Raw genomic sequence first — 13276 nt, forward strand, 5'->3', positions numbered from 1 at the left:
TTGGCTGCCAACCAAAAAGTGGGCGGTTTGAATCCACCAGCTGCTCCTTGGAAACCCTATGGGGCAGTTCTATTCTGTCCTATAGGGTCACTATGCCTTGGAATTGACGGCAACGGGGCTTTTTTTGTTTGCTTGTTTTTAATCCCTTCACTATTTCCCTTCTCTGCAAAGGTAACTTCTCATGAAGGTGGTGGCATGGTTGGTGGTGACTGTCCAGTCTTTTCATTCCTGGCAGTGGCAGTCTTTCTGGGTCTGGGGTCTCATTTGCAAGCCTGCCTCGGTACTTGCGTTTGATCAGTCCCAGGAAGGATGTTTTTTCTGTATGGTCTGCAACATGTCAGAAAATGTGAAGTTCAAGTCCGTTTCAGTCCTCGGAGTCCTTCCCCCATTCTTTTTCTTGGTTGCTTATGTCTTCAAAGAGTAACTTTAAAAATTAAAATGTATTCTCTATTTCACCATAAAAGTAATAAAGACTCAGAACGTTTGGAAAAAAACAGAAAAGTAAAGCAAGGAATAGAATTCCTCCACTTAGGTTCTCACTGTTAAGCCCACAGTTTTCATTCCTGTTTTTTCTACGTTGCTGTTGATGTTGTGTGCTGTTGCATCAATTCTGACTCATAGCGATCCTACAGGACAGAGGAACACTGCCCCACAGTGTTTCCTATCCTAGGTTGATATCTTTATAGGATATCGCCAGGTCTTTTCTCCCACTGAGCGGCTGGTGGGTTCAAACAGCCAAGTTTTTGGTTAGCAGCTAGAGGGGCCTTTTTTTTTTTTTTTAATAAAAAAATTAAGTTTTTTAATACAACTTTATAGTCTAAATTTTCACTTGACTATAACACACAGCTTTTATCCCCCCAATATAAATGCTTCATAAACATATTCGATGAACTGGTATAAACATCTGCCTGGCAAACGTAGCGGTTTATTTACAAAGGCTGTTTGAGTCCATCAGTATGTTGCTTCTTGCTGTACACAGGAATTTAATGTCATCACTGGATGCCAGATTGGGTGCCAAGCAATATTTAGAAAATGACATGATGACTACTCTTTGTTCTATTTTTGATATACATTATCATGGATAGATGACTGGGCCCCAGAAAATAACCCTGATTTGAGGCAATGTAAGCTGGCTCACCGTTTGCTGAAATTATGCTTAATGTAGCTGCGGGCATTAGACACACTTACCAAGCTGTTAGGCTGGTGGAGTCAGCCAGGGCCAGGGCGGCAGAGGCATGTTCTCTCCTCCCACACCAAGTCCTCTCGACAGGTAGTGGAAATGCCTAGGGCAGGATTTTGAGGCTGTAATCAATAATCAGTAAATATGAGTCATTAATGGAGCCCTGGTGGTGCAACCTTTAAGCCCTCAGCTGCTAAGCAAAAGGTTGGTGGTTTGAACCCACCAAGCAGCTCTACAGGAGAAAGGCCTGGCGATCTGCTCCTGTAAAGATTATCGCCAAGAAAAAAAAACTACTCTGTCATTTTGGGTTGCTATGAGTCAGTATCAACTTGATTACAGCTAACAACAACAACAGGACTGATTAAGCACGAGGGCAGGACGGAGGATGTGGTGGCTCACAGCCCCACATGCCCCATTCTGGGCTGGGGTCTGGCTACCAACTTTACAAGTCTAAATCAGGGTTGATCAGGTTCAGAGAGGAAAAACAGACTCACAAGAGGCCTAGTCAAAATGATAATTTGTAAGGAGGAACATAACTGCCATGGAGCCCAAGATAAACTCATGGTGACTATTCCGCACGTACTATCCCCTCGTATAGGATATCAAATCGGAGGTCTGCGCATGCATAAAAACTGAGTAAGTGGAAGTGATATGTTCATAATAGTGTCGTTGAGGTAGGACAGTTTTATCTCCATGGGGACAGCTGAGGCTGTTCTAGCAGCCTTTTGGGTCCCCGTCTGTTCCCCCCGAGTGCCACAGACCGGACAGATCCTTCCTCTCTGGTGTCTTCTAGACTCTTTGCAGCCACTTTCCTGCTGTTCAGAAGCTTTTCTGAGACTTAATTAGGCTCCTGCTTCTTTCACATGCAGGCATGCCTGGATTGAGTTTCCAAACCCAGCTCTTCCGGCTTTCACCAGGGAGACGTCCTGTTCCCGCCGGTGCCTGGACAGATAACTAATCCTGTCCATCATGTGTGGACTTGAAGGGTTTAATTTACAAAGGACAGCCAGATCCCCAAACTCCAGGGATGTCACCCTGTACCCCCAAGGTACCAATTCAAGAGCTGAAACAATTTTAAGTCAGAATTTCCAAGAGGATCTGAAACACTGACAACAGGCCGATGGATTTGTGAATGATGCCAAGAATAGGCTGTATAGTCCTCACAGGAGCCGTAGGTTCTGCGAGCACGTGAAAGGTACATTGACCAGAACTGCTGCTTTGCGTTAGATCTCGGACTGGGAAACCACTGAGTCTGAACTACATACACAGCCGATAACCAGGGACCAACCCTCAGTCATAAAGATGCTCACAAAAATGATGAGGTACAACATTACCCAAGCAGATCTTACACACTGTGGCTATTGATTGGGTCACTGTGATAACGCTTATCTAAAAATGCCTTCTGTAATCATTCCAGCAGCTCACTCAACTCCTTGCAAGTAGGTGGGGTACACCTCTAAAGCAAACACACATAATCACCAGCTAGCCAAGCTGGCGTGTAACATTTATTCTGAAGGAAATTCTTTCCTGCCCACATGAGGACAGTCACATGGGCCACGTGGCCCCCCTCCCCAGGACTTCACACAGGGCCTAGCGTCTGTTACGTGCACAGACATACCGGATCCCCGCCTACCAGACGGAATCTCCTGTGCAGGTGCAGAAGTAATTACAACTCTGGCTCTCACAGAGCTCCCCCATTCACCAGATGCTTTCACACCCACTATCTCCTTTGATTCCTGCAACAGTCACGTTATGATTATGGTTGTCGTCATGATTCTCATTTTACAGCTGAGAACCTAAAGGCAGCAAGAATAAGTGGTTTGCACAAAGTTAAGCAGGTCATGTAAGGTAGAGCCCCGGCCTCCAGGGTCCCAGCCCACGCTGCTGCAACTGCAGCCCTGGGGAGAAGAGCGTGTTGCAAAGAGGCTTGGCTGTGAATTTCAAAACCTGTGCAGTTGGGACACCAGTAGCTGTTCACCTTCCCGCTCATCAACTTCCAGGCTCTGTGCTCCCAAAGCCCTGTGACACTGGGAACTAAAACCAACTATCTGTTCATACCTCTGTGACTTCACTCTTGGTACTCAGTGGGAGTTGTGCCAGGACTGGCTTTGTTGACAGTGAAGGGCAAGGCAGGGCAAGGCTGCCTGCTAGGTATTCCTTCTTCTTCCCCTTTCAAGGAGAGGGAATGGAATCGGCCTGCAAGTCCTTCCTTTCTTCCTTTTGATCATTTTCTTCTTAACCAACCAGTAACCAGTTGCCATCAAGTTGATTCCGACTCATGGCAACCTCTCATATGCAGAGGAGAATTGCTCCACAGAGTTTTCAAGGCCGTAACCTTTCAGAAGCAGACTACCAGGCCTTTCTTCCGAGGCCCCTCTGAGTGGATGTGCACTGCCAAGCTTTCGGTTGATAGTTAGCTATTTGAGTGCTTAACTGTTTGCACCACCCAGTGATTCCTCATTTTCTTCTTACACATCCCTTATTCTCATTCATTCTCTTGGTCTCTCTTTCTCCCCCTCCCCCCCGCCACACACTTTCATTGAGAATTGATTCTAAATGAAGAACTTCCTTCCAAAATAACATTTCGTGAGGCATTCAGGATATCTTAGTGAGCAAAACAAACAGGATCCTTGGCTTCAGGAAGCTTAGGAGGAGGAAACAGATTAAATAAATAAATAAAAATAAAATACATGATAAGTGCTACCAAAGGATCCCATTTGGAGGAAGGGACCATTGGGGGATGCCTCTCGGAGTCAGTGACACTTGGCTGAGTCCTGAAGGGTGAGAAGGCCTTAGGGAGGTAAATAACCAAGGCTCCAAAATGTCTAGATACCTAGGCGTTGAGGGCAGCAATCCGGCTGGAAGGTGTGCTTGGTGTGCTAGACTTGTCTTAAAGCTGTTTGCAGAGCAGACTCACTGTTTTTACTTAGATTGTATGTTTCTGGGGCAGGGGGCGGGGGGTGCTGCTAAAGCTCCTTGAAGCCACTTTTGGGTCATGCTGCCATAGGCAAGAGTGGGAGAAAGAAGGTTCTAGACTAGGGAATAGCACATGCAGAGGCCCTGTAGCCGAAGACAGTTTGACGACTTCAAAGAACTGACTTGAGGCTGTCTGCCCAACCAGGGGAGCAAGGAGGACAGTGGGTCAGCCAAGCGCAGAAGAAGCTGAGGAGGCAAGGGTGCTACTTAAATTATCCTAACTCAAATGGGAGGGGGTGGGAAGGAGGGCATAGGGGACTGACCTGATCTGATTTGGGGATACAACAGTGAACAAAGAAAACAGAACCCCAGTCTTCATGGGGGATAGGGACAAACGAAATGAGTCATTTTAGCATGTTAGTAGCTTTATAAGGAACCCTGGTGGTGCAATGGTTACACACTTGGCTACTAACTGAATGGCTGGCAGTTTGAACCTACCCAGCAGCCCTGTGGGAGAAAGGCCTGGCGATTTGCTTCCATAAAGATTACAGCCAAGAAAACCCTAAGACTCAAACAAACTTGTATACCAACATTCATAGCAGCATTACTCACAATAGACAAAAGGTGAAAACAATCCAAGTGTCCATCAGTGGACGAATGGATAAACAAAATGTGGTACATACATACAATGGAATACTGTTCAGCCATGGGAAGGAATAAAGTTCTGACGTATGTTACAACATGGATAAAACTTGAAAACCTTATGCTAAGTGAAAGAAGCCAGACACAAAAGGACAAATACTGTTACGATCCCACTCATATGAAATATTTGGAATAGGCAGATTCAGAGACAGGCAGTACAGTAGAGGTTACCACGGGCTGGGGTGGGGGGAGGGGGAAGCTATTGCTTAATGGGTACAGAGTTTCTGTTTGGGATGATGAAAAAGTTCTGGAAATAGACAGTGGTGATGGCTGAACAACATTGCAAATGCACTTAATACCACTGAGTCGTATACTTTAAAATGGTTTAAACGGTTAAATTTTGTTATGTATCTTTTACTACAATTTAAAAAAGAAGTAAAACGTTGGTGCCCTTCATCCTGGGTACTCCCTAAACAACTCCTTTCCTTCTTCGGCAAACACGGGAAGTGATTTGACAGAACAAAGAATACTTTCTTAGGGATACCGTGGGGGTAAGGGGAGGGAGTGTGAGAAGTTGGAAAATTATTAGTGGTAGTAATAGTAATAAAAATAATTACCGTTATTATAATAGCTACTGTTGCCAAATGTCCCCTAAGGGGCAAAACTGCTCCTGGCTGAGAACCACCGAGTTAGGGTGACCATCCCCATTTGCCTGGGACTGGGATTTCCCAGGACACAAGACGTTCAGCACTAAAACCAGGAGAGTCCCAGGCAAAGTGGGATGGCAGATCACCCTAAGTCCAGAGCCCCACTTGCTAGCTGTGTGACTTGGGCAGATTATTTCTCTATGACTCCATTTCCTCTGAGATAATCTCCTCAGAGATAAAAATACCTAACTCATACATTTGTTGTGAGGATAAAGTGAACATATATGTAAAGCACAAAGCTCAGTACATACCAGAAAAAAACAAAAAAAAACCCAAACCTGTTGCTGTGGAGTCAATTCTAACTCATACTGACCCTACAGGACAGAACAGAAGTGCCCCATAGGGTTCCCAAGGCTATAATCTTTACAAAAGCAGATTGCCACATCTTTCTCCCATGGAGCAGCTGGTAGGTTCCAACTGCTGTCTTTCTAGTTAGCGGCTGATCACTTTAACCACTGCACCACCAGGGTTCAGTACACAGCAGGTAAGAAACACAGATAAATGTGAGGTATTATTATCTGAATTTTTATCTAATTGAACCTTGCAAGGTAGGTAGGTTTGTTCTTTTTAGGATATACCCGTTTTTATTTATTTGAATGTACAGTCCATCTATATCCAGAGATTTATGTAATAAAAGCCAAACATACAGTAAGCCTGCTAGAAAAGAAAACATGAAAGCATCATAGAGGAAGAGAGAAAGATGGAACCCCAAATCAAGGCTAATAGGTTTCTAGAAGTGTATATTCAGAATGCCTGGGTTAAGAAGTGGTACTTGGGACTCGGGAAGTTGATGAAAGGGTGGCAGTGGTGTCTTCCTGCCCTGATTAAAATAGCTCCTGAGTGAGGTGTTCTCATTACTGACACATTTTGTTTATCTATTGCACCTGGGTGGTGCAAACAGTTAATGGGGTTGGTTGCTAACCAAAATGTTAGGGGTTGGAGTCCACCCAGAGGTGCCTTGGAAGAATAGACCTGGCATTCAGGATCAGAGAGGTTTTTATGGAGGGAGGTTTTTATGGGTCAGCACACATCATTCCTATTCACATCTTACTGGCTAGAACTCAGTCACTTGGATACATTTAACTGCAAAGGAGGCTGGCAAATACATTCTAACTGTGCTCCCAGGGAAGAGGAAATGGATTTTTCTGAACTCTCTTTGCCACACCATCCTTAAGGTGTCAGCTTGCATCACTTTCTCCAGAATACCTTTCCTAACTCATTGCGACTGGGTTGTTTCTTCTTGGTTTAACCACCGCTACATTTGGTACCTGTCTTAGGTTGGGTTCTCTAGAGAAGCAAAACCAGTAAAGCCAATACAGGAGAGGTCAGCACAACTGGACTAAACCAAAAGCAAAGAAGTTTCCTGAATAAACCGAATGCTTCGAAGGCCAGCATAGCAGGGGTGGGGGTTTGGGGACCATGGTTTCAGGGGACATCTGGGTCAACTGGCACAATAAAATCTATTAAGAAAACATTCTGCATCCCACTTTGGAGAGTGGCGTCTGAGGTCTTAAACGCTAGCAAGTGGCCATCTAGGTGCATCAATTGGTCTCAACCCACCTGGAGCAAAGGAAAACGAAGAACACCAAAGACACAAGGTAATTACGAGCCCAAGAGACAGAAAGGGCCACATAAATCAGAGACGACATCAGCCTGAGAACAGAAGAACTAGATGGTGCCTGGCTACAGCCGATGACTGCCCTGACAGGGAACACAACAGAGAAACCCTGAAGAAGCAGGAGAGCAGTGGGATGCAGACCTCAAATTCTTGTAAAAAGATCAGACTTAATGGTTTGACTGAGACTAGATGGACCTCAGAGGTCATGGTCCTCAGACCTTCTCTTAGTCCAAGACAGGAACCATTCCCAAAGCCAACTCTTCAGACAGGGATTGGAGTGGACTATAAGATAGAAAATGATACTGGTGAGGAGTGAGCTTCTTGGATCAAGTAGACACATGAGACTATGTGGGCAGCTTCTGTCTGGAGGGGAGATGAGAAGGCAGAGGGGGACAGACGCTGGCTGAATGGACACAGAAATATAGGGTGGAGAGAAGGTGTATACTGCCTCATTGGGGGAGGGCAACTAGGAGTATATAGCAAGGTGTATATAAACTTTTATATGAGACTGACTTGATTTGTAAACTTTCGCATAGAGCACAATTAAAAAAAAACTCAGTGAAACATCTATCTACACACACACACATATATACAGAGAGATTTATACCAAGGAAATGGCTCATGTGGCTGTAGAGGCTGGTAAAGTCCTAAGTCCGTGGGTCAGGCTGGAGGCTTCTCATGACTCAACACAGCTGCAGGGGCTGGTGAACCCCAGATAGACAGATCAGACAACAGGTCTCTGGCTCACAGGCTGTGGAGGTTAACAAATCCCAAGATCGGCAGGAAAGCTGCGAGCTCAAGCCCCAAGAACTGGAGGTCAGAACAGGAGCCAGCTGCAGGATTCAGAGCAAGCAAAAGCCCTCAAACCTTGCCAGAAAGTTCACGCATATTGGATGCAGGCCCAAGGAAACTAACCCCCTTTCAGCTGATTGGCTACTCACAGCAGATCCCATCATGGAGGTGATCACATTATATTAGATTTCATCATGAAAGTGATTACATCTGATACAAAAGGTGCAAATTACATCGTGACTGCCAAACCACTGAGAATCATGGCCCAGCCAAGGTGACACACAACCTTCATGATCATAGTACCCAAACCTTTATAACCCCTAAGGTACAAAAAAAAACCCCAAAAACCCAAACTCATTGCCATCCGTTCGAATTTCGACTCATAGCAACCTCATGTACAACAGAAAGAAATATTGCCCCGTCCTGCACCATCACTGCTATGTTTGAGCCCATTGTTGCAGCCACTGTCAATCTATCTCACAGAGGGTCGTCTTCTTTTTCTCTGATCTCTACTACGCTTGCTGTCTTTCTCCAGTGACTGGTTCCACCTATCTAGGATAGGGTACAACAGTTGTTTGTTTACGCATTTTTCTGCAGAAGACTGTTTATTGGTTTGCTGTTGCTGCTGTTACAAATGACCACAAACTTAGTGGCTTAAAAGAACACAAATTTATTTTAGTTCTAGAGGTCAGAAGTCCAAAGTGGGTCTCACTGGGTTAAAACCACGTACGTCCCCAGAACTGCATTCCCTTCCGGAGGCTCTAGGGAAGAATCTGTTTCCTTGCCTTTCCCAGCTTCCAGAGGCTGCCCACATTCCTTGATTTGTGGCCCTTTCCTCACCTTTCAAAGCCAGCAATGACATCACTCCAATCTCTGCTTCTGTCACCATATCTCCTTTTCTGACACTGACCCTCCTGCCTTCCTCTAGTAAGGACCCTTGTGATTACACTGGGCCCTCTCAGATAATCCAGGATAATCTCCCCATCTCAAAATCCTGAATTTAATCCTATCAGCAAAATCCCTTTTATCATGTAAATGATCATATTCACAGGTTCCAGTGATTAGGTGTTGGGCACCTACATAGACTGTTAAGCTTTGTGAGGCCTGGCTCCACTGTTGATTGCTGTGCCCCAGAACCTGGCACAGTGCCTAGGTCTGTGTAGGCACCCGTCAGTGTGTTGGATGACAGAATGGATGGAGTTACGGCCTCTCAAGCTGAGCCCCAGGCTGTGGTGACCCTGCCAGGACCTCTCCCTCCCTGGAAGGCCTGGTCTGGGCATGCGGCCAGCAGCCCACTTGCTTGTCTCTCTTACTTCCCCACATCATTTGACTTATAGAGAATCCAGGAGGCATACATTGCCTTGGTCCTTCATGGCAAATTTAAATCAACTTTATCAAGGTATAATTTACATATAGTTAAACTAACTCATTTTAAGTATTAGTTGAGTTTTGACAATTGTATACACCCGTGTAACCACCACAATAAAAATATTGTGTGTTTATAGTTCAGTATGGTTTGTGGTTTTAGTGTAGTAGGGTTCTGAGTTTTAAGACCTGTATAGACTTATATAACCATGACCACAATCCGGATTCTGAACAGTTCCATCATCCCCCTGAACTCCTTTGTGCTCCCCTTTGTAGTCATACCCTCCTCTGCTCCCAGCCCCTGGAAACCACTCATTTGTTAGCTCAACCTATAGTTTTGTCCAAGGCAAATTTTAATCATGGTTGTAAGGAGTCCTGGTGGCACAACAGCTAAGCACTCGGCTGCTAACTGAAAGGTTTGTGGTTTGAACCTACGTAATGGCTCCTCAGGAGAAAGACCTGGTGATCTGCTCCCATAAAGATTAAAAAACAGCCTAGGAAACCCTATGGGCCAGTTCTATTCTGCCATATGGGGTTAACATGAGTCAAAAATCGACTCAACGGCACCTAACAACAATATCCACCACCGAGATGGTGACTGGAGCCCTGGTGGCACAGTGGTTACAAGATCAGCTGCTCACCAAAAGGTCAGCTGTTAAAATCCACCAGCTGCTCCTTGGAAACCCTATGGGCAGTTCTACTCTGTCCTATAGGGTTGCTATGAGTTGGAATTGACTCAACGACAACAGGTTAGACAGTAACTTCCTTAAACAAGCAAAAAAAAAAAAAATCCCTTTTATATTTTATCAATTTCCCCAACCTATATCTTTGTGTGTTATATCTTTAGCAAAAAGGAGGGAGACGGGTGACCAGAACAGAAGGGCTTTGGAACGGGAAGGATTACTGAGGAGCTTCATCAGGCCAATGGTCCCCGCTGCCTCTGGATAAGCATTCGCTGCCTCTGGATAAGCATTCGTTGTATGCTGAGGAATGACAACGACCCAGTTCACCATGGCCAGGAAAACCCTGTTATGAGTGAGGCAATTAGGTGAGCTGACATTTTCAATGTGTTGTTTTCAACATGACTTCGAAACTGAAAAAGATCAGTCTGCATTGGAAGCATGGCGAAGACTCGATTACCTCCTTTCGGCAAACAAAGAAAGAAAAAACAATTAAATACTAGATACCAAAGCAGCAAATTTACCCTTCATTGAGTCTGCACATCACTAAAGACTACTCCTGCTCCCCGGAACCTAACTCTAACACTGTCCTCAGGGTTCATGTGATGGGCCTTTCCATACATATTCCCAAATAATACAACAATTTTATAAAGAAAGGTCATCTCCCCATTTGTCAGATGAGAAACCTGAGGCACAGAAGGATGAAGTAACCCGGCCCACATGGGATTCCTAACCCAGTGTCCATCCCTCTTCACCATAGCTCTTGTCTCTAAGTGCTAACTAACTGGTTGCCGTGGAATCGATTCCGACTTATGCAGACCCCATGAGTATCAGAGCCGAACTGTGCTCCATAGGGTTCTCAATGGCTATGATCTTTCAAAAGTGGAACTCCAGGCCTTTCTTCTTAGGCAACTCTGGCTTGATTCAAACCGCCAATCTTTCAGTCAGTAGCCAAGTGCTCAACCATTTGTACCACCCAGGGACTCATGTCTCTAGGCAAGGTCCATGTGGAAAGCAAACCCCTTGGGGTATATTTTCAGGCAGTCTGAACTAATGCCGAAAACCCTGGAACTCTGTTCTTTCACGGGCGATTCTGAATCCGCTCCGTTGAACGGCTCTTTCCAGGCAGCTAGGCAGGCAGCCAGCGTGCCAGGCAAACGGCTCGCATTGCTTCCCTCTCTGATACCCTCTCATTACTTTTAATTGCACCTGAGCCTCTCTAGCATCTTGAATTTGAATCCTAATCCAGGGCATTTCTCCACCTCCCACAGGTCCAGCACAGCACTACCTTCCCCGAGCTCTCCAGAGAAGTGTCCCCAGAAAAGAGCTGATCTGCTGTGATAAATCCATCTCCATAATGAAGAGAATAATATCAGAGAAGTCCCAGCATATTTACATTGCAATCTTCACACAAAAGCAACATTACCCACCCAGTGCCGTTGATAACATTACAAAGGGTAAGATTTTGAAAAGAAAGCCATCTCAAAACTCCATTTCCTATAGTACTTAGAAAACCATTGGAATTACCCTGACAGGAAGACAAAAACCACTTCCAGGGATGCTGGTTAGAGAGAATAGCTACACCAGCCCCATTACGGTTTAAAGTCAAAGGAGCATACAACTTGCTTTTCTCTGCTTACAGGCAGGCATCATCTCACAGAGAGGGGGAAATTACTATTAGAACTCTACTGAAACCCATAAACCCTTCCCATATTTTCATCCCCCTTGAAATTCTCCAGTAAGTACCATGAGAATGAAAATGAGAACCCGTCTCTCTGGGGGAACGGCTTCCTACCCTCATCAGAAAAGTGTGGAAGGAGCTCTCCAAGGAGATGGAGGAGGGAGGCTGCTTGCTGGGAAAGAATCAGTCACCAAAACCTGCAAAACTAGTTGTGGCGACACACCTTGGGACTTGGGAGCCTCTGGGCTGACTTCAGGGGGGCCCTAAATGATCCCAGGTAAAGGTAGACATGGGGTAGAATTCAGGGGACCAGGCAAGTCCAAGGAAGTAATGCCTTCAGGGTATGTTTTAGTTAGTGGGCTACAAGGGGCAACCTTTATCCTTCATACATTATCTGTTTCCCTGGGGAATCGCTGGAAGTGAGCCAGGCCTCTGTGAGTAAACCACTGGACCCAATCCCACATTACATTTGTGTAATGCCTGACAAAGCCCGTTCCCATTATCTCATTTGATCCCGGAAAACAATCCTCAGAAGGCAGGGCAGGGATTATTTTTTCCATTTTACAACTGAAAACACTTGCAAGCTGATTTGCCAGCAGCCGCACACCCAGGATGTGGCAGGAACAAGGCTAGAATCTAGGTCTTTGTACAACCTGTTCAGGGTTCTTAATTTTTACTCTGCACAACAGCCAGATCAAAATATTCCCAGCCCCACCTAGTCCTCACAACCATTAGCTTAATGGGCAACTAGGAACTTACTAGGACAGAGTTTGTGTTTATACTATCCCACACCTTTGTACTGATGAAATGCAGCTCTGGCTGGCAAGCTCTCTGGGAAAAAAAATTATTTCATATCATTTCCTTGCACCAAAGACCAAAATTAACCCCGGATGAATTTGAAAGAATCAGGGCATTAGAAAAATCTAAGGAAAATAGAGCAGAATATTTAATAACTTTCTGGAGGCAAGGCGAGTCTAAATTTAACATTATAGGGATTGCAACTAGTGTCACATAACAAGATGTGTATAAATTTTTGAAGGAAATATTAACTTGAGCTGTAAACTTTCACCTAAAGCACAATTAAAAAAAAAAAAAACTGTACAGGGCAAACGAAAAACCTGAAGAAATGTTTGCAGCAAAATGTGAAAGAAAAGAGTTAACCTCTGGTATGCAGAGGGGTCAGGCAAACACATAAGAAAAACTCAGGAAAACTTGGTAGGGAAATGACAAGTTAACAAAAAAAGGAAGTACTGTTGGTGAACAAACATTTAGAAAACTGCTCTAACTAGAATCAAAGATATGAAAACTGAAAGGGGAAATCAATTTCATCTATTAAACCAGTAAAAAAAAAATCTTAAATAATAATATCCAACTACTACTTAAGGTGCAATGAATAATGATGGGAGGGTAAATTTACTCAACTCTTTTGGAAAGCAATTTGGTACATTCATCAGAAACCTTAAAATATCCATATCCTTTGACCTAAAACGCCACTTCTGGAAATATGTTTTAAAGAAAGACTCATTGATATGGAAAAAGTTTTACACACAGAAATATTAGTCACACGCTTATTTACAATGGTGACTTCAGGCAAACCCCAACCTAAACCCATTACTGTCCTGTCGGTTCCGGCTCATAGCCACCCTATAGGGCAGAGCAGAACTGCACCATAGGGTTTCCAAGGCTGCAAATCTT

General features: G+C 44.6%; 1 long non-coding RNA gene across 1 annotated transcript in view; it reads right to left on the reverse strand.

The window, feature by feature from the left end:
• LOC104845805 (uncharacterized) overlaps positions 1-13276 on the reverse strand; it is a 43929-nt gene that overhangs the window by 30044 nt on the left and 609 nt on the right. The window contains exon 2 of the long non-coding RNA XR_010318090.1: positions 1189-1283. This is a non-coding gene — a long non-coding RNA (uncharacterized LOC104845805). The remainder of the gene's footprint in view (positions 1-1188; positions 1284-13276) is intronic.

Source organism: Loxodonta africana, chromosome 16 (assembly GCF_030014295.1).
Source record: "Loxodonta africana isolate mLoxAfr1 chromosome 16, mLoxAfr1.hap2, whole genome shotgun sequence".
In the NCBI taxonomy this organism is placed as follows: Eukaryota; Metazoa; Chordata; class Mammalia; order Proboscidea; family Elephantidae; genus Loxodonta; species Loxodonta africana.